Source organism: Hyperolius riggenbachi, chromosome 2 (assembly GCF_040937935.1).
Source record: "Hyperolius riggenbachi isolate aHypRig1 chromosome 2, aHypRig1.pri, whole genome shotgun sequence".
NCBI lineage: Eukaryota > Metazoa > Chordata > Amphibia > Anura > Hyperoliidae > Hyperolius > Hyperolius riggenbachi.
The window spans coordinates 80007578-80029793 of NC_090647.1; the positions used below are offsets into that span (position 1 = coordinate 80007578).

The 22216-nt window shown below is 44.7% G+C and overlaps 1 protein-coding gene and 1 long non-coding RNA gene across 3 annotated transcripts in view; one reads left to right on the forward strand and one right to left on the reverse strand.

The window, feature by feature from the left end:
- The window catches only part of ZDHHC20 (zinc finger DHHC-type palmitoyltransferase 20), a 124240-nt gene extending 119711 nt beyond the window's left edge, over positions 1-4529 (forward strand). For both annotated transcript variants that reach the window (XM_068266954.1, XM_068266955.1), the window contains one exon: positions 687-4529. The gene's annotated coding sequence lies outside the window, so the exon portion shown is untranslated. The remainder of the gene's footprint in view (positions 1-686) is intronic.
- Positions 4530-8448: 3919 nt separating this feature from the next.
- The window catches only part of LOC137545578 (uncharacterized), a 50496-nt gene continuing 36728 nt past the window's right edge, over positions 8449-22216 (reverse strand). The window contains exons 2-3 of the long non-coding RNA XR_011026058.1: positions 12900-13005; positions 8449-8805 (exon numbers count right to left, since the gene is read on the reverse strand). This is a non-coding gene — a long non-coding RNA (uncharacterized lncRNA). The remainder of the gene's footprint in view (positions 8806-12899; positions 13006-22216) is intronic.

The following is a 22216-nucleotide window of genomic DNA, read 5'->3' on the forward strand; positions in this document are numbered from 1 at the left end:
TGTTAGATTGTCAGTTTATTAATACACACACCCTAGCAATTTTGTCATAGTTTCCAATCATTTTTATCATAATTGGGGAAAAATTGAACATACGTGTGTGGCATATTGGTCATATTTTTTTAAATGTTACAATCAGTCAGAAAAATTTATTGCAATTCTTAAATTGAACAGATATTTAAAAAATTGTATGGTGTGTGGCCACCTTTAGAATAGCCAAACAAATTCTTAACCTAATGTTGTATACCTTTCTTACCCTCCTTTTACTTTCTATCCTCCATATGAGGGGTGTTCTTAGTCCTTGTTTAAATTAACATGTCAAATTCTGTCTATTTCCTGAAAAGTAAATAGAAGCGAAAGCAACTACAGTATATCTAAATGAGTGAGCTTTCCAGCATTTAAACCTTATCATAAGCCTTCAAAGGGTTGTTACTATTGTTTCCATAGGCCTCTTGCCTCAGGTATCCTTCAAGTCTGATAAATTAGCCACATGCTAGTTTCAGGTGAGTGATTCAGACACTATTGATGCTAGTTTAGATCAGCAGGACAGCCGGGCTACTGGTATTGTTTCAAAGGAGATAAATATGGCAGCCACTATATGCCTCTCACTTCAGGTGTAAGCATGTTGTCCTTTAATAAAAGGGCTTCATTTCTTGGACATAATCTGACCTGTCTTCTCCTCCTCACAGGCAGCCTGATGCACGTTGTGTGCTGAGATAACCCATCGAGACAGAGAAGAACCACGGTTCCCGGTGCCACAAATCTTCATGCAAATCGCCAGAATGCCCGGAATGTCTCCAAAGCACCATGAAATAACTGTTGCCTTAATATCCTCATAGTGCATTAATGCAACATAATCATCCTTTTACACATTGACTTTTATTGCATAGCTACTTTTTACTTAAAAATTATTTTATCTTTTTAAACTCAGTGTTTAGTCCGTATTCAAGTTTTACAATGCAATAACCTCCTTTTTACGTCTGTCTACATTACGTTTTAAGCAGTTATTGCCAAGACTTTTGTTATAAGGGAGATGAAGGCCATGTGTGGTCATGCTGTGGCCCGGTTACTTCATAAGTGTTGTCACTGGTCACCACCAAGTGGACATCTCCAGCATCGATCTCTGCTAGGAATATAAGGCTAGGACGGTTTTATAGGAGGAGAGTTGACAGACGGTTCACATGGGCAGAGCTGAGATGGACATCTCGTGGACTCAGTATTCAGGACAACACTGTCCATGTTACCTCATAGAACAAGTGATGTTAGTAATATCGCCCTCCTGTGGCTCCCTTATGAGATCATGCCTGATAGCAGAACATGGCTGAGATGGCAGCAAGCTTTCTCCCTTTATGGGTTGGGGCTGGCTTAGAAAGTTTTATCTCTGTATCTTTATGGCTGTATACAGTTTTATCTGATTGTTTTTCTACTTGAAGTCCAGTGAGGCTTATTTAATAAAAATTGTTGCGAGGAGGAGAAGGTGAGTCGCCCTTAAGAAGCGTTCAAAGTCCTGAACTTCTGTTTTAATCTGCACTAGAACAATGACGGCTGGAATGTGGCTGATATGGGCGTCGCATCTACTTTTCCTTTGCACGGCTTTTTGTAAATGTGTCACCATATTCTTTTTCTTAGTTTTATTACCTACTCTGTTATGTTTTATTATGTTTTTTGTTTTTTTACAGTTTAGCTAAAAGACTATTATGACACACAGAAGTGTATTGGAAAATATTACTAAGGCAGCCTACCTCTCTTTTTTTGGGTCTTTTTGGCCTGAGATCATTCAGTTGTGTTATCAACATCCCCTCCAAGACAGAGTGATAAAAGTGCCAGCCTACCCTTCTTAACAACTGAGATGGAGTGATAAATGGGTATGTTGGTACATGAGCTATGAACAGGCATTTGGGATTTGGAGTTTTTCAGGGACGTCAAACTCCAGTCCTCAAGGGCCGAGGTCCTCACACGTTTTGGGCACAGCTCAGATTAATTGATGGGACTGAATCAGGAAAGGTGTGGTTCATTAGGTAGAATGTGTTTCTCCATTTCTCAGTCCATCCTAAACACTGGCATGAATATGGCCCTCGAGGACTGGAGTTTGATACCTGTGCTTGTAGATTCTAGGAAATCCTATCTGAACTGCAACTGGTATAGGTGACCATTACCACAGAAAAGGTGAAGGGAATTATGTTAATGTGTTTTCATGTGAGCAGAGTTGTATTTTGAGCTCACCAAAGCAATATGATGCTCACGATTATGCTTCTGTCTTGAGGCTTTTTTACACGTGTTTTCTGATCTCTTGTGAACCGAAGAATGTGTCTATAAAATCTTCTTCAGACCATAAGAGGCATTTAAGTTTAGAGGACAAAAACCAGGGGAAAAAAATATAAATAACCTGGAGCGTCCATGGTGCAGGGGCATCTCATGGAGCTTCTCCCCCCAAACTGTATCTAAGCTACACTAACCCCTGCTGCCCCACCAGCTACATTAACTACAAGTGCAGTAGCACTTGCCTATCTAGCAGCGCACTCAGAGTCCTCCATCTCCAGCCACAATCAGACATTGCACCAGTGCAGAGATATGCGCAGCAGCACTACCTGAGAAGAATGACAGGAGGGTGGGACTCTGTCCTTGTTCATCCTCGTCCACCTTGCATGCTGCTCCACCTGTGCGCTTTTCATCTGCTGCTCCACCTGCAGCCTGATCTGTGAATGGACTCCTCAAGTGCCCTTGGTGTGCTCTATCCTGCTCTACCAACCCCAGGGATTGTTTTCTTACTGGGGAAGCTTACACTGGAGCCGGAAGAACAAGCCACAGTAGTCGAGTGACCAAATCATTGAGGGTCCCTTCGCTCAGCAGCTCCATTGTTTTGGCTGTCCTCTCACTGCCTTGCTCGCCAGTTCACTGGTCACTGCCTTGCAGCCCTGATCAGACCACGGTGGTGTGCGTTGTGTACATCAGAGTTCCCCAACCCTGTCCTCAAGGCCCACCAACAATACATGTTTTGCAGAAAACCACAAACATGCACAGTTGAGGTAATTAGTGTCTCAGTAGAGCTGATTAACTACCTCTCTGGATTTCCACAAAACATGCACTGTTGGTGGGCCTTGAGGACAGGGTTGGGGAACCCTGGTGTACATGGTTGAGCATGCTGTGCATGGGTTCTCAGGTTTGAATCTCGTCTCAGCCCCATGTGTGCTGCCATGTTATGCATGAAGCCGGTGAGGGGACTCTGAGTGTGCAGCAGGACAGGTAAGGGCTTCTGCTTCGGACTCTGCACTCTGGCTGCACATTCAGTTTATAAGACACACACGCACTTTTGGGAGGGGGGGTGCATCTTATAGTCCAAAAAATAGTCAATTGCATGGGTATGTTTACATTAGGGTGATGCAGTTGTGATATGATTTTTGTGCATGTGGTTGTGTAGTAAATGTAGGAGCACGAATCTTTGCATAGCAAATCACAGCACATTATCGATGCTGTGCAATTTTTATTATGAAGAAAACCTTACCCTTTTAAATGCTGGCTGTTCATACTGAAATCTGATCATTTTTCAAACCAACTGAGCAAACCATTATACTACCCCGTGGTAGAGGCCTGCCACAGGTCTAAATTTTCAGACCCGCAGCACCGCTACCCACACCCGACCTGCAACCTGCTTCCTGGGGAATCTGGTACCCACACCCGACCCGCAGACCTCCAGACCCACTTTTTCCATTTTATTATAGAATATACAGTACATTGGTAGTCTCACTGGAAGGCTGTAAAGTAAGTGGAACCTATTTTTATATACAAACCAAAGCCAAAGAAATGTTAAAGATTATTTTTTTTTTTACTTTTGACTAAATTTCTTGCTTGCTTGCTTTCACTACCCGCGACCTGACCCGCAGGCTGCTACCCGAAACCCGATTAGAATAAAAGTGGGTACCTGAACCCGACACGCAATTCGGGGAAACTCATGGGTACCCGACGCGATGGAGGCCTCTACCCCGTGGTACTTTGCTTGCTCCACCAAGGTTCACCAAACCTGATATCAGGTTTGCCTCCACGTGTAGAATTGGGAGAGGAGTCTTCAATGACTTGTTAATCAAAAAAGTATATATTTCCTCATACGAATAGTCCACCACACATGAGTCTACACATGTATGAGAGTAAGAGGAAAGTATCATAAGAAACCACACCAAAAAAATTATGGTAGTATCCCAGCTTTATTACATCAAAAATTACAAAATATTGCCAGTAATAACTTTTTGTTAATACTTTGAACACAAGAGGTAAATTAATCCAAGAGAGATGGTACAATTTGACAATTTTTCTAGGAAGTAATGTATGCTTTGTATAATAATTCAAGAAACGACACTAGTCCGGTTCAGGTCAGTATCAACCCTTCATCAGGCCTTCACAAAACAAAGAATCTCAAAAGATAATGGGGAGGGCACCAGTTTAAATAGCAACAATTGGGCCTTCAAGAAGCATAGGACATCTGAGCTGACCAGATGCACCAGTACTATCTTGAATAAATCTAAATTGCCAGTTGAAAAGCAGAGACTGGTGTTTGTTTTTTTTTTAACCTTAAAGTGAACCTGCAATGACACTGTTGCCTGTGATCACCTTGTGGGTTTGAACGATGCAGCTTAATTTTAGGTGCATCAAGCAGAGCACTACATTATAATTCCAAAAAGTTGAACATCTTTGTACAGATTTGTCTATTTCATTCTGTATCTCTGTTTAACATTAACAAGCAGTTCCAATATTCTGCACAAACTTGGCAAGTCTCCAGTACCCCCATAGTGCCAGGCTATTGGTTCTGTTCAGTTTGCCAACAAGAGATGCTATATGGACAAAACTCCCAATAAGTTCTCTTTGGGCGCAAATGGTTATCTCCAGTCCTGACTGTTTGTGCCAAACATAGCATGAATGTCACATGATCATTTGTGTTGCAGCACCAAACTCCTATGCTATGTACTCATCTTGCGATGCAGGGAGATGGATCCAGTGACGACAAGCACTCTGCCGATCCATCTTCCGGCCGGCGGGTATGAGGGATGTTACACAACGGGAGCGACGATGGTACTTTGTGCGGGAGTAGTCAGGGATCTTACGTCGCGAGATTGCGCAAACAACCGCTCATCACTCAAAAAAAATTGTCGGGAAAATTGTCCGAAACATTGCAGGGTGAATACGGGCTTTAAGTTCCATTGTGGTAGGATTGGAAATTTGTAGCTCATTATTGGAGGGGTGCAGAGTGTACAACTCCTTGGCTCCAGAGCAGGCCATGCATAGCTGCTTTTCCACTATCTGAACTAGCTGTACCAAACAACACACCTTCCCCTCTGGAATGTAACTATTTTATAGGCTTCATAAGCTTTAGTGAATGAGTGTTACCAATAGAAACACTTGCATGAGATATAAGGAGCCTGTGGCTTTTAAGCCCAATCTACACAATACGATTCTTTGTGCGATTCGATTACAATTAAATCCATCTTGTCTGATCGAGATTCAATTCAATTCAATTTGCCATTGCAAAACAATGGCAAAATGAATTTAATCGAATCGAATCCCGATCGGACATGTCGGATTTATTCGTATTGTAAATAGAATCGTAATCGAATCACACAAAGAATCCTATCATGTAGATGGGGTTTAAAGGGACACTTAAGTAAAAAAAAAAAAAAATGAGTTTTACTCACCTGGAGCTTCCAATAGCCCCCTGCAGCTGTCCGGTGCCCTCGCTGTCTCCCGATCCTCCTGGCCCCGCCGGCAGCAACTTCCTGTTTCGGTGACAGGAGCTGACAGGCTGGGGACGCGAGTGATTCTATCGCATTTCTGGCCACAATAGCGCTATCTATGCTGCTATAGCCTATATCATATACCATGTAGCAGCATAGAGGGTGCTAATGTGTCTGGGAACGCGAAGAATCACTCGTGTACCCAGCCTGTCAGCTCCTGTCACCGAAACAGGAAGTGGCTGCCGGCGGGGCCAGGAGGATCGGAGGGAGACGGCGAGGGCACCGGACAGCTGCAGGGGGGGCTATTGGAAGCCCTAGGTGAGTAAAACTCATTTTTTTTTTTTTTGACTTAAGTGTCCCTTTAAGACAAGCCTGTAGCACAATCTCTATTTGCCATCAAGGTTCTTAGAAGTTTAATTTGTCTAGTGGTACCTCAACGCATGGCATGCTTTGATTATAAACATTACCCACAATTCACTGCAAAACCTGTACAAATGGTAAAAGCATGCTCAATACAGTAATTGATCCTGAAGTAAATTTGGGCTATATAAGCTGATCATATCATAAGCTATATAATAGGTTCTCCTCAGTGAAAACTGCAAATGTACCCTGCTTGTTTTTTTTTTCTATTATTTGCTTTATATAGCGCCAACATATTACGCAGTGCTCTATAATAAATACACTATACTGTACAGGTAATAAGCAGTGAGACACACAATGCCAGATCATACACTGGAGTAGTAGCCCAAGTAATTGGAGTTCACGATATTCTGTGAGTGGAATGCATGATCAGGTGGGACAGACACAAGGAGGGAGGGCCCTGCCAAAGGCTTACAATCTAAAGGAATGGGGTGGTGTCACGATAGGAGGGGGGCTCTGGCGAGGGGTTAATAATATGAACTTTTATCAGTATATTCATAGTATTTACCCAAGTTTACTTCAGTGTCACTTTAACTCCTATCTTAATGACTGCATATCAATCTGACTGTTAGCAATGGTCAATATGCAAATAATTCTGGTTTTGTATCCAAGTTTATGCAGCTTGAAAAGGGACCAGTGGAATCCCATCTTGGCTTCGATTGGTCCATTTTCAAGCTGTATAAATTTGCATGCAGAACCTTGGTAATCCTGCATGAACTCAGAATTCCTTGCACCTCATTGACCATCCCTGCTGACCGTTGCTAGACAGACCGGGAAAAGATGAGGTCCCTGGAAAGATTTTATACTGGCTGCACTTATGGTATTTATATGGCTTTTTTTGTATTGTTTTATAAACTTTACTTACATAATCGTAAAAGGATTGTCAGCTTTTTTTAATGAGCATTTTCTGTCATTCTTCGTTTTATATGTTTGTAACAGTGTCTGGGTTATAGAATGTAAACTGTTTGGCCTCCAGGTGTTAACCCTTCACCTCCCTAGCGGTATGATTACTGCCAGATTCTAGTGTTTTAAAGCGGTGCAATTTTTCACAAGCTTTTACACCCTAAAAATCATAGATCTGCGACAGCCCTGCACATAACTCACCTGCCCTGGATCCAGCTCGGGGTTACCGCTCTGAGCTGCGGATTTCCACCCGAGCCTGACTCGGGGTTACCGCTAAGGAGGTAAAGCTGAAACCTATTATAAAAACGGGGAGCGGGCATATATCGCAAGCAGTCTTTATGCCCCCTTCTCCTACGTTCTCCATCCTCCTCTGTTTTCTAACAAATGCTCCCCGCAGCTACTTCGGTGTCGGCGAGTCGGGAATTAGTGAGCAGGCGCTGGCCCGGCTGAGCACATCCTTGATTGCCGCTCTGCGCATTGCGTCATGACTGTCGTGCACATGTGCAGAGAGTTCCATGCTACTGGCACGCAATCAAGGATGCGCTCAGCCAAGCCAGCACCTTCGCACTACTGCCAACTCACGACCCAGAAGAGGCTGCGGGGGGGGGGGGGGGGGGGGGGGGGAGTGGTGGGTATGAGGACTGCTTGCTATACATGCCTGCTTTTCCCGTGTTTTTACAATAGATTTCAGCTCTGGTATCCTTTTAAAGGGATGGAAAATTTGAAACTGTGAATCTTTTGGATAAAAGTGATCTGAATTTATTAATACTGAGTCATTGGAAATGACAAGCAATATTTTTACGGTATTCTGAGGCTCATTCACTTATGCTGGGAATACACCATGAGATTTTTTTTGCCAGATAGATGGTACGATAAATAATATGCGACAAGTCCGATCTGATTTTCGATCGTTTTTATGATCGATTTCTCATAGAAGTGAATGGAAATTGATCAGAAAAATGATCAGACAGTAAGGCCTCTTTCCCACCAAGACGTTACGTTTTAGGGGACGTTATAGGTCGCATAATGTGCCCCTAACGCAACGCCTGGTGGTGTTGGAGCAGGACGCTACCTAGAGCTGCGTCTGTTTTGTCCTATGCGCCGGCGGAGACCATGTGAGCGGAACACTCCGCATCACGTGGTCCCGCCAGCCAATAAGCGGCCGCTCCAGGAAATAAACACAACAGTGCAGTGAATATTAATTAGCCATGTGGCTGGCTGCATTAGCAGACTCTCCCCGCATCCTCTCCGCCTCCAAAAAAAAAAAAAACACATCACTGAGCATGTGCAAACAGCCTAACACTGCAAAAAAAAGCTAGAACGCACAGCATGCTGCACTGTATGTGAACGTGTAGCGTTACCCTTTAACGCAACGTGGGCACTGTGAACAGCCCATTGCAGTTACATTGCTGTGCGTTGGGGAGTGTTACAGGCTGCACTAAAGTGTGCCTGTAACGTCTTACTGTGAAAGCAGCCTAAATCTGCTGAAAAATCTCATTGTGTATTCCCATAAAGCCATATAGTGGTTCAGTAACTCATAACAACCAGTTGGATTTCAGTATAAAGCAGTATGATCAATAGATGAATTCCGATTGGTTGCTTAGGCAGTTGCAGTATAATGTTTGCCTTATTCAATAAACCTGACCATTGATGATCTGTTCCTCCCAACAGTCTGTGGTGTAATATTTGTTCTGGATTAATGTCTGGAGGATGATGACAAACTGATGCTTTCTGTATGTCGCTCTCCATCATTTCATGGATTCTCCTGTTGTTTTAAAAGCAGTTTATAAAACCTAATAATGTAGCATGCAGTGAAGAGCAAAAAAATTGTCTAATATGATAATTTGCCCTAAAATGGACCTAGCATATCAAAGCTACCAGCAGCAAATTGAGTAATTTGCTCCCACCCACCTTGTGTTTTCCTTTGTGGAGGATTTTGTGCTCATCCCTTGGGCTGTGAAGTATAATGAAGCCCATTATTGGTACAGTTTCAGTCGTTTTTCTGATCTGATAATAGCAATCCAAAGGATAAGATCAGAAATGATCGATAGTGGTCTTGAATGGCATAAAAAAATCATAACCATAAGCTGTTTTTTTTTTCCACTGGACTCATCGACCACTGGCAGGGAAATCGATAACCAGATTGTTTGGTTGTTGGCCAACATCATCAACTTCCCCAAATTTGAACCAATTGGTTTCCTTTTATCAGATTGACCCCAGAAGTTGATTGTTTATGAAAATTGTATAATTCATGGGCACTTTAACTTTAGACTTGGTAGTGTTGCACAGGAGGAGGAAACCATTTTGTGCCCTTTTGTTCTTGGTATTCCCTACAGATACAACTTGTACACATAAAAAGGTATGTATAGTATTGGAAGGTGATTTTGGGGTGGGTTTAAAACAATGATACATATTTTCTAATACGGCAAAAAATGGGGCCAAAGTCCCGAACCAAATATTTGCTTTTTTTCTATCTCCTCTGGTAAAGAAGTCACAATTTAGCAACTGGTGGGCATCATGGGGCACCTGTAGACACTTGGGAAAGACTACTAAAATGAAAGAAAACAACTGCAAATGTGTATGGGCCTTTACAATTAGGCTCTGCAGGTGGTGATGCTGCTTGAACTGCATCATCTGCTTGTTCACACTGCAAGGGAGAAGGCATAGACTCCATCCCACTGAGAAGATTGCAGCCTAGAACAATGACAGTAGCCAGTGCAGAGTGGCCTATGTGTGCATTCCTGACCAGGTGTTGTCAGATCACTTGTAAGTCAGCTAATCAAGGAGCTTTTACACACTTAGGCCTGGTGCACACCAGAGGAGTTTTTCTGAGCGTTTTGAGTTTTTAAATCTGCTGCTAATGTTATCCTATGTGTCTGTGCACACTGGAGCAATGAGGTTTTGTAAAAAACCCCATAGCATTACATTGGGAAGAGCTTTTAGAGGTTTCAAAAGCTCTTCCCAATGTAATGCTATGGGGTTTTTTACAAAACCTCATTGCTCCAGTGTGCACAGACACATAGGATAACATTAGCAGCAGATTTAAAAACTCAAAACGCCCAGAAAAACTCCTCTGGTGTGCACCAGGCCATAGGCCTGGTGCACACCAAAAACCGCTAGCAGATCCGCAAAATGCTAGCAGATTTTGAAACGCTTTTTCTTATTTTTCTGCAGCGTTTCAGCTAGCGTTTTGCGGTTTTGTGTAGCGGTTTTGGTATAGTAGATTTCATGTATTGTTACAGTAAAGCTGTTACTGAACAGCTACTGTAACAAAAAACGCCTGGCAAACCGCTCTGAAGTGCCGTTTTTCAGAGCGGTTTGCGGTTTTCCTATACTTAACATTGAGGCAGAAACGCATCCGCAATCCAAAATCTGCAGCAGCCCGGGAGTATGCGTTTCTGCAAAACGCCTCCCGCTCTGGTGTGCACCAGCCCATTGAAATACATTACCCTAGCGGATCCGCACCCGCAAGCAGATCGCAAACAGCAGCGGAAACGCTCCGGTGTGCACTAGGCCATAAAGTGCGGTAATATTGCTGTCATGGGAATATTACTCCAGTAGTGCGAGCATTACTAATGGTAATTAATGCACCTTACTGTAGCAACGGCCGCAGTACTTGAGTACCGTGGGCTGTGTTCATAGCGTAACTTGCAGTACAATGCTGCCAGTAGTAACTAATTTTGCCATGTGCTGTCTCAGCACAGCAAGATTAGCACACTTCAGTGCATCAACTCCCAAGTAACAAGTTTTCCAACTGAGTTCAAAGATCCAAGAAAATGCCTGTGGTGGGCTGTTCCATGGGTCACAAGAAAACAGAAGGGGAACCTTGTATAGAGAGAAGGTGTGTTAGCTGCAAGATGGCAGTAAGGGCCTTTTTCCACTAGCTAGCGCTTGCGATAAATGCTAGCAATTCAAGTCCATAGATTTTTTTTCTGTGATTATGATCGCAATTTTGCTATGCAATGCATTGCATAGCAAAATCGTGGTAAAAAGTGCTCATAGGCGCAATTGTCCTTTGGTAAAAATCGAATTGCATTAGTGAAAGATACCTACCATGATTCCTGTTATTTTGCAAACCCTGGCAATTTAAAAATCGCTTGCGGTTTGCGATTCAGCATCGCAAACACACACAGTGGAAAAGGGCCCATAGTTAGCAGGTGAAAAGCCGTTCTTCTTAGACATTTAACGGCATTTTAACGTATTAAAACATCATGTCTTAGCCTGTTAACGGCAACATGACGTTTTAATATGTCGCACATTCCCGACGCCGTTTGTCGGGTTTCCGGGTTGAGCAATTGGGGAAGAGGACCGAGCGGTTCACTACCCAATCGCAATGCCTGGAATGAATGTGACGTGACCGCGATCAGTGGCCACGTCCATTCATAAAACAGTAAGCCATCACATTGTATTTAAATGTAGAAGAAAAAAAAAGTGGAAAGTGTTCACGAGCGCCATCTTGTGGCCTAAAAGTAAAATTACACCTACTGACACATACATACATACTTCCACAATACAAATACAATTAATAACTTGCATTACCAAAAAAAAAACACTCATAAAAATAAAATCTGAAAAAAATACATAAATAGTTGCCTTAGGGCTCAGCTTTTTTTAATTATATTTTATGATGGAAAATGACTTTTACTTTACTTTTACTTTACTACACAGGGGCTTGTAATTATGGATCGGACAAAAGAAAAACAAAACAGAAAAATAACACCTATATTTCAAAATAATATATTGTCGCCGTACATTGTGATAGGGACATAATTTAAACTATTTAATAATCGTGACAACTGGGCAAATAAAATGTCAGTTTTATCCACTTTTCCATTATTTTCTTATTTTTCCCATTAAAACACATTTAGAATAAACTAATTCTTGGCAAAATGTACTACCCACAGAAAGCCTAATTGGTGGCGAAAAAATGAGGTATAGATCATTTTCTTGTGATAAGTAGTAATAAAGTTATTAGGGAATAAAAGGGAGGAGCACTGACAGGTGAACATTGCTCTGGTCCGTTAGGGTAAAAACCCTTGGGGATGAACTGGTTAAAGGGAACCTGAAACGAGAGGTTTAACTTTTATTTCCCTCCCCCGAAATCCAATCATTGATCACCTCTCAGGCATCAGCCTATGAGAGGGGATCACATTGTGGGCCCCTCGAGGAGACAGCTTTGTCACTAAGTTGCCCCCTTACAGTGCTGTGCATAGATCGCAGCACTGCATAAAGAAAACAAACGTTTATTTTCTTATAACAGCTGGCAAGCTGATCTCCGTGCAGAGCTCCGTATGTAAAGCGGGGATGCGCACAACCTCCCACAGGACTTGACGCCAAGAGTGGTTAAAAGCTTGTTAAAAAATTTCACGGCTTTTAGACCCAAAATCTGGAAATGATCAGAACGCCAGGGATGTTAAAAAGCAAGTCCTACAGGCTCTCTGAGCTCCTTATAACAGGGAAATCGATTTGTGACTGACTGCAGATGTTGCTAGGCATTGGGCCTAGATGTGTTAGGATGTTGTAAAGCAGGCTGGCTTTGCATAGTCTTTGCCAAACAGACCACCTATCTTATGCCGTGTACACACAATTAAATTTCATGTCCAACCGGCGGGTAATCTGACGGGAAGTTGTATCATTTGTAGATGAACTGCGCCTGATAGATAACAAGATCGATTTTCCCATGATAACTTCTCAAAATCGTCCTCGTTATTGAACAGGAGCAAATCAGACATGTCAGAAATAATCGTCTGATTCCAGTAAATTGAACAGAAAAATTGCATCTTGTGTCTACCGCATAAGGGACCATTTGAAGATTTAAAGTACACCTGTGACTTTAATAAAATAAAAAAAAAAACATACCTCAGGAGGGGGTTTGTTTCAGTTTGCCATAGACTTCTGCCATTGTGTATAGATGGCTGCATTAGCCTTTCTCTGGTGGCATCTTTAAGAATGCTTGGGTTGTTCCCTTGGTGCAAGAAAAAAAAGCAAGTTTATTAAAGTTATTTTCTGTCCTTGGTTATATTGACTAACGGCTGCAGCTCGCAATAGACTGTAACTGCAACAGGTCTCAACCATATGTTGCTAACCATTTGCTGTGAATGTTATCCAATGCAGTTGTACATAAATATCTCTGAGGGCTGGTGCACACCAAGAGCGGTTCTGAGCATTTTTTAAAACGCTTTCGGGCTGAAAAGTTCTTGGCTAATGTATTTGAATGGGATGGAGCTTACCAAAGTGGTTCTTTTTCTTTCCAAACACAAACTCGGGTACTGCAGAATTTTTGCGGTTGTCTGAGGTGATTCTGCCTCAATGTTAAGTATAGTAAAGTGGGAAACCACTCTGAAAAGCGCTAGATCAGAGCGGTTTTCCAAGCGTTTGTTACAGTAGCTGTTCAGTTACAGCTCTACTGTAACAAAATATTAAAAACACTGCTCCAAAAAAACGCTAGGCATTATTAGAAAATCGCTCCAAACATACCTAAAATCTCTCTGAAAAACCGCTAGCGTTTTTGGTGTGCACTGGTTCTTACTAGAGGAATTTGTTGTTGCCTAGATAGGTAACCAGCTACAAAGTCTCTGCTACTTAGCCTGTCATGGGCTGTAGCCCTAGAATGACCAAATCCATGATTTTACCAGAGATAGTTAAAGTGAACCTGAGGTTAGAGTGATAAGGCTGCCATAATTATTTCCTTTTAAGCAATACCAGTTGCCTGGCTGTCCTGCTGATCCTCTGCCTCTAATACTTTTAGCCGTAGACCCTGAATCAGCATGCAGCAGATCAGGTGTATCTAACATTGTCAGATCTGACAAGATTAGCTGCATGCTTCTTTCTGGAGTTATTCAGCCTGTACTGAAGCCATAGAGACCAGCAGGACTGCCAGGCAACTGGTATAGTTTAAAAGAAAACACCCATATCCCTCTCAGTTTAGGTTCCCTTTAAAATGAAATCAGGGAAATATAAAAGTCATTAATTTTGATACTGCCCTCGGGATAGGGAAGTCTCTGGTTCCCACAGAGAGTTTTCCCCGTCCCTCTTCGACCCTCCGTTCCAGCGGTCAGACCCCCAAAGCTCCACAGAGCTCCCCCACACTGCACAGAACCGCCACTCGGGGGAGAAAAACCTCCATCCTGCTTTTCTGAGAGTCGCAATGTGACTGCTGATAATCCTACAAAAATGTAGCGTAATGCACAGAAAAACACGTTTGGTACAAATCGCAATCACATGGCAGTGCGATCTGCATCTGTGATTGTTGTTTGCATTTGAAAAGGGCTCCAAGTAATTTCTCTGGCCAGGTGCAATGCTGTAACATTCCTCTTCAGTTACTGTATATTGTACATTGTGCTGTTCTGTTATCATATCCATGCTGTATGTGTTTTTATGTATAAATAGCTTTTACCTGTCTATGGTTTGGACTCCTCCTTCATGACTGAGGGTATCTCTTAAGTTAGTGACAACAAGTACGTATTCATTTTTACGGAAACAAAAACTCTGGAGGAAGAAAAAGGAGGACGTATACCCCAAGCAGTTAAACCAACAATTATTGAATATATTAAAATATCATAACTTTATTGGTTGTATCAAAAAATAGTATTTTTCTGTTAGCTGGGTGCATCCACTAAGTGGCGATAAAACTCCACCAGAATTACATCTTTCCCTACTATCCATGGCGGCCTGGAGGGGGAATAGTAATTATCGCCACCTAGTGGATGCGCCCGGCTAATGGAAAAGTACCCAAAAAATTGAAAATCATTAAAAGTACACACTGACAGTGGTTGATTAAGCCACCGTCAAAACCACACTCATATCCTCCATTCACACCACAAGCTCACAAAAGGAACATACTCCCATCTTCTTATATTTGTAATGTGACATCCAAGATAGATGCCAAATTGATAGTTCAGTTCATGTGTTATTCACACTGATATCAATTCCAGAGGGGAATAGCTGATCCCTTGCCAACACACAGTTAGATTAAGCACCCAGCGGCAAGCTTAGTTCCAGCTTATGATCCAATGTAGTAGAGCCCAACGATGTATATAGCAAGTGATACAGCACAAGTTAGCGTAGCAGCCAGTGTGAAACAAGCAGTCAAGCAGAAGCGAAAAGGCACACAGGATTACTTGCAGAGACAACGTCTATTGTCACAACAAGATCATAGGTCTCCCTGTATAAACAGCAGCAGGAAATGGAAAGCTGACACTGTATGCAGGAATAAGCAAACTTGTTGTCACATGTATCTTGTCAGCATAAATGTATAGCAATGCATACAGTACCACATCAGAGGTATCCAGCTTCCAGCTGTGTGTTCCCATTTACAGGATAAAGTTCCAGGCTGCAGTGTCCATTTAGTGTTGGGCGAACACCTGGATGTTCGGGTTCGTGAACGTTCGCCGAACATGGCCGCGATGTTCGGGTGTTCGCGCCGAACTCCGAACATAATGGAAGTCAATGGGGACCCGAACATTCGTGCTTTGTAAAGCCTCCTTACATGCTACATACCCCAAATTTACAGGGTATGTGCACCTTGGGAGTGGGTACGAGAGGGAAAAAAAATTAGCAAAAAGAGCTTATAGTTTTTGAGAAAATCGATTTTAAAGTTTCAAAGGGAAAACTGTCTTTTAAATGCGGGAAATGTCTGTTTTCTTTGCACAGGTAGCATGCATTTTGCCGCCATGCAGTCATAAATGTAATAAAGATGAGAGGTTCCATAAACAGGGACCGGCAACGCTAACCCAGCAGCAGTACACGTGATGGAACAGGAGGAGGCGCAGGAGGAGAAGGCCACGCTTTGAGACAACAACCCAGGCCTTGCATGAGGACAAGAAGCGTACGGATAGCATGCATTTTGCCGCCATGCAGTCATAAATGTAATAAAGATAAGAGGTTCCATAAACAGGGACCGGCAACGCTAACCCAGCAGCAGCACACGTGATGGAACAGGAGGAGGCGCAGGAGGAGAAGGCCACGCTTTGAGACACAACAACTCAGGCCTTGCATGAGGACAAGAAGCGTGCGGATAGCATGCATTTTGCCGCCATGCAGTCATAAATGTAATAAAGATAAGAGGTTCCATAAACAGGGACCGGCAACGCTAACCCAGCAGCAGCACACGTGATGGAACAGGAGGAGGCGCAGGAGGAGAAGGCCACGCTTTCAGACACAACAGCCCAGGCCTTGCATGAGGACAAGAAGCGTGCGGATAGCATGCATTTTGCCGCCATGCAGTCATAAATGTAATAAAGATAAGAGGTTCCATAAACAGGGACCGGCAACGCTCATCCAGCAGCAGCACACGTGATGGAACAGGAGGAGGCGCAGGAGGAGAAGGCCACGCTTTGAGACACAACAACCCAGGCCTTGCATGAGGACAAGAAGCGTGCGGATAGCATGCTTTTTGCCGCCATGCAGTCATAAATGTAATACAGATAAGAGGTTCAATAAACAGGGACCGGAAACGCTAACCCATCACAGATGGTCATTGTTCATGTTACTTGGTTGGGGTCCAGGAGTGTTGCATAGTCGTTTCCAATCCAGGATTGATTCATTTTAATTTGAGTCAGACGGTCTGCATTTTCTGTGGAGAGGCGGATACGCCGATCTGTGACGATGCCTCCGGCAGCACTGAAACAGCGTTCCGACATAACGCTGGCTGCCGGGCAAGCCAGCACCTCTATTGCGTACATTGCCAGTTCGTGCCAGGTGTCTAGCTTCGATACCCAATAGTTGAAGGGTGCAGATGGATTGTTCAACACAGCTACGCCATCTGACATGTAGTCCTTGACCATCTTCTCCAGGCGATCGGTGTTGGAGGTGGATCTGCACGCTTGCTGTTCTGTGGGCTGCTGCATGGGTGTCAGAAAATTTTCCCACTCCAAGGACACTGCCGATACCATTTCCTTTTGGGCACTAGCTGCGGCTTGTGTTGTTTGCTGCCCTCCTGGTCGTCCTGGGTTTGCGGAAGTCAGTCTATCGGCGTACAACTGGCTAGAGGAGAGGGAGGATGTCAATCTCCTCTCTAAAGTCTCCACAAGGGCCTGCTGGTATTCTTCCATTTTGACCTGTCTGACTCTTTCTTCAAGCAGTTTTGGAACATTGTGTTTGTACCGTGAATCCAGAAGGGTATAAACCCAGTAATTGGTGTTGTCCAGAATGCGCACAATGCGTGGGTCGCGTTCAATGCAGTCTAGCATGAATTGAGCCATGTGTGCCAGAGTCCTGCCAGAATCCTCATCATCCTCTTGTGAGCGTTGTGATAGTTGTGATGCATCATAGTCGTCACCTTCTTCCTGGTCTGCTTCTGCTGACCATTCGCGCTGAATTGTGGAAGTCCAACGTGCACCGCTCTGGCCTTCGTCAGTGGTGGCATGAAATTCCTGCTCCAACTCCAGCTGTTCCTCCTCCTCTTCTTCGTCATAGCTGCTGGGGCCAGCGTTTCCTGAGGCAGATGGCCTGATGTTGGTATCATCACGCTGATCGTTTTCTCCTTCAGATTCCCCCAGTTGCATCATGACAGCTGTTTCCTTGATTTTCAACATTGACTTCTTCAGTAAACACAGCAGTGGTATGGTAATGCTGACTGAAGAGTTGTCACTGCTCACAAGCAACGTGGATTGCTCAAAATTTTGGAGGACTTGGCAGAGGTCCAACATGTTGGCCCAATCGGATCCACAGAAGCTTGGCAGCTGTCCGGATGCGCCTCGGTACTGCGCCGTCATGTACTGGACCACTGTACTCTTCTGCTCGCAAAAGCGGGCTAGCATGTGCAGCGTAGAATTCCAGCGCGTAGGGACATCACACAGCAAGCGATGGTGGGGGAGATTGAAGCGCTCCTGCATCTTGGCGAGTGCCCCCGAAGCAGTACTGGAATTTCTACAATGTTTGGCCACTCGTCGCACCTTCAACAGAAGATCGGCCACGCCTGGGTATGTCCTCAGGAACCGCTGAACTAGGTTCATCACGTGCGCCAGGCAAGGGATGTGTGTCAGCTTAGCCAACCTTAAAGCGCGAATGAGATTACTCCCATTATCACACACAACCATGCCCGGTTTCAGGTCCAGCGGTGCCAGCCACAAATCCGTCTGTTCCTTTATTCCCCTCCAAATTTCCTCCCCTGTGTGCTGCTTATCCCCAAGGCAGATCAGCTTCAGCAACGTTGCTGACGCATGCCAACAGCTGTGCTGCACTGCTTCCACGATCCTACTGCTGCTGGGTTAGCGTTTCCGGACGAGGTACAGCTTTGAGATGCGTTGGAGGAGAAGGAGTCAGAGAGGTAGGTGCTGCTGTTGTTATCCAGTGGGAGGGATGGCGGTGCAGCTGTTTGCGGCGTGGGCAACACCCACGCCGTAGCAGGTGAGGAATCGCTGCCAGGCTCCACAAGGTTCACCCAGTGCGCGGTGTGAAGTTTAGAGGGGGTCGCAGCCAGCACGCAGTACACAGATGTATAAAACAAAGTCCGTTTATTGTGCAGTAGAAGAAAACAGTTTCAGTGCAGCAGTAATAATTGGAAAATAACAGTTCAGCTTACTTCAGCTTGGTAATATACAGTCCAGCAGGATCAAACAAAGTTCAGTTTTTCATCAGGCCAACACCATACAAACAACAGACAGGGTATGGTTTGGCTTCCATCACATACTCCAATATTCCTTGTCAGGAGCTTCCATAGCATACATGCTACTCCTTCAACACCTTCTCCTCAGACTGCCTCTGAGGCTGCTTCTTAAGCATAAATTTGCATCTCATCAATACCATAATTAGTGAGACTCTCAGCCTCACTGACAACCAGGTGTGTACCTAGGTGGGATGGGAAGGCCCGCCCTTCCTTCCCTCCCATCCCAGGAGTCCGGCCCTGAGAAGAAAAAAACCAAGCAGCAACTGCTTGCTGCTAAAATCCGGACTCCCTTCCTAGGACCACACAGGGTTTTAAAGTGACCATAGTCCAAATACCGGGGAAATATACCTCCCATCTATTACCCAGCCCCGATGGCCCCTACATATCCCCCCCCTCTGCCTCAACCCCGAGGCGGTGGAGGCACATAGACCCACTAAACAGTGGACTCGGGAAAGGGCATCAGCGTTCTGGTGCACTTTACCCGGCCTATGTTCCACCACATAGTTGAACTCCTGGAGAGAGAGAAACCACCGGGACACTCTTGCATTCGTTCCTTTGTTTCTTTTCATCCATGCTAGCGGGGCATGGTCAGAGATCAACCTAAATTTTCTACCCAACAAATAGTAGCGCAGGGAGTCCAGGGCCCATTTATGGCCAAGCACTCCCTCTCCACTACCGCATAGTTTCTCTCAGCGGCCGTCAGCTTCCGACTGAGAAAAACTATGGGATGTTCTTCTCCATCAATCACCTGAGACAGGACCGCCCCCAACCCAACATCTGAGGCATCTGTCTGCACTACGAACTCTCGAGTGAAATCGGGGGCTACCAGGACAGGGTGACTACATAATGCCGATTTCAGCTCCAAAAATGCTTTTTCTGTCTCTGCTGTCCACTGTATCATCACTGACTTCCGGCCCTTGGTCAAGTCAGTTAGGGGAGCTGCTAGGGTAGAAAAATTGGGAATGAACCGTCTGTAGTATCCCACTATCCCTAAGAAAGCTCAAACCTGTTTCTTACTGATGGGGCGGGGCCATTCCTGGATTGCCTCAATTTTGTTAATTTGGGGTTTTACCAACCCCCTTCCGACAATGTACCCCAAGTACTTTGCTTCCTCCATGCCTAGGGCACATTTCTCGGGGTTCACTGTAAAACCCGCCTTCTTTAACGCATCCAGGACTGCTTGCACCTTGGGAAGGTGGGACTCCCAGTCTGAACTGAAAATTACGATGTCGTCTAAATAGACCGACGCGTATCTTTGGTGTGGACGCAACATTCTGTCCATAACTCTCTGAAATGTGGCCGGGGCTGTCTGTAACCCAAACGGCATTCTTTTATACTGAAAATGGCCCTCAGGTGTAGAAAATGCTGTTTTCTCTCTGGCGTCTTTGGCCAAGGGTATTTGCCAATATCCTTTGGTCAGATCTAATGTGGTTATGTAGCGGGCTGGGCCTAACCTTTCTATCAATTCGTCCACCCGGGGCATGGGATAACCGTCAAATTTGGAAATTTCGTTTAATTTCCGGAAATCGTTACAGAATCGCAGAGTTCCGTTTAGCTTGGGTACCAACACAATCGGGCTTGACCATTCACTCTGCGATTCTTCAATAACGTCCAATTCTAACATGCGCTTCACTTCCTCTGACACCGCCTTTCTGCGGGCCTCCGGGATGCGATAGGGCCTGACAAACACTTTAGCCCTGGGCTCAGTAACAATGTTGTGCTCCACCATACCCGTAAGTCCAGGCAAATCCGAAAATATCCCCTTGTTTCTCTGAAGAAACTCTTTTACTTGTTGGACCTGGGATTTGGAAAGAGTGGGGGCTATTTTCACATCCTCAATGCTGATTTTGGGTACAACACTCACACCTACCCTAACCGGCGTGGTCTCTCTCTCTTTCCAGGGTTTTAACAGATTGACGTGATACAGTTGATAGGGTTTCCGTCTCCCTGGCTGATGTACCTTATAATTCACTTCCCCCACTTTTTCAACGATCTCGAAGGGACCGTGCCACCTGGCCAAGAATTTACTCTCCACGGTTGGGATCAATACTGCCACTCTATCCCCCACCTGGAACTGCCTGATCTTTGCGGAGCGGTTGTATACCCGACTCTGCGCTTCTTGGGCTGCCAGTAAGCGTTCCTTGACCAGGGGCATCACCTTGGCAATGCGTTCTTGCAACTGGGAAACGTGTTCCACCACACTTTTGTGGGGACTGGACTCACTTTCCCAGGTTTCTTTGACCAAGTCAAGCAACCCTCGAGGTCTGCGCCCATAGACCAGTTCAAATGGTGAAAAACCTGTGGAGGCTTGAGGTACCTCCCGAACAGCAAACATCACTGCCGGCAATAAACAATCCCAATCTTTTCCGTCCCTTTGAACAACTCTTTTTAACATCATTTTTAAGGTTTTATTAAACCGTTCCACCAGCCCATCTGTCTGAGGGTGGTAAACAGAGGTTCTCATCTGCTTAATCTGGAACAGTTTACACACATCACCCATCACTTTAGACATAAACGGGGTTCCTTGGTCCGTAAGAATTTCCTTAGGAAAACCCGTCCGAGTGAACATATTAAACAATTCTCGGGCGATAGCTTTGGACGTGGGTTTTCTTAACGGAAAGGCTTCCGGGTAGCGAGTGGCATAGTCGAGTATGACAAGGATATATTGGTGCCCCCTGGCAGACTTTACCAGTGGCCCCACTATATCCATGGCAATGCGCTCGAATGGCACCTCGATGATTGGCAAGGGCACCAAAGGGCTTCGAAAATGGGACACTGGCGCGGTCAACTGACAGGTGGGGCAAGAAGCGCAGTAATTCTTTACTTCGGCCTTTAACCCAGGCCAGTAAAACCTGTCAGTTATCCGCGCCTCCGTTTTCTCGGCACCCAGGTGACCTCCTAATGCTTCATTGTGAGCCAAGTCTAGTACCATCCTCCGAAACTCCTGAGGCACTAGCAGCTGCTCAACAACCTCTTCTCTGACCTTGGCAACCCGATATAACATATCCCCATGAACTGAAAAATGAGGGGATCTCTCCTCTGCCCCCGGTTCCTGGGGAACTCCATTTACCACAGATACTTGTTCTCTCGCATGGGATAACGTTGGATCCCGCATCTGCGCAGTGATAAACAACCCTTTTGACACATCCAGGTCAGGGAGCATAGATTGGGGGGAAGATTCCTCATCATCCTCGCCCAACATAACTTGTAATGGGGAATCATCCCCCCCCCCCCCCCCCCTCAGTAACCTGCTCAGGGTCCCGACAAGGATGGTCAGTCTCATTTTCATCCATTGGCAACATGACATCATCTTTTTGCAATAATACATGATCATTTTGCAATACATTTTCTGCAACATTTGTATCTAGACTTGGTACATCAAGTTCTCTGGTAGGGGGAGGAGGGGCTAAGTTATTATCAGAGTCCTTAAACAACTTCCCCTTGACATTGTCCCACAGTGCCCAAAATAGTGGAAAGTCTCGACCCAATATAACTTGGCACATTAGGTTTCTTACCACTCCGACGTCGTGAGTAATTGTCCCACAGTCCGTTGAAATCGACACTGGCA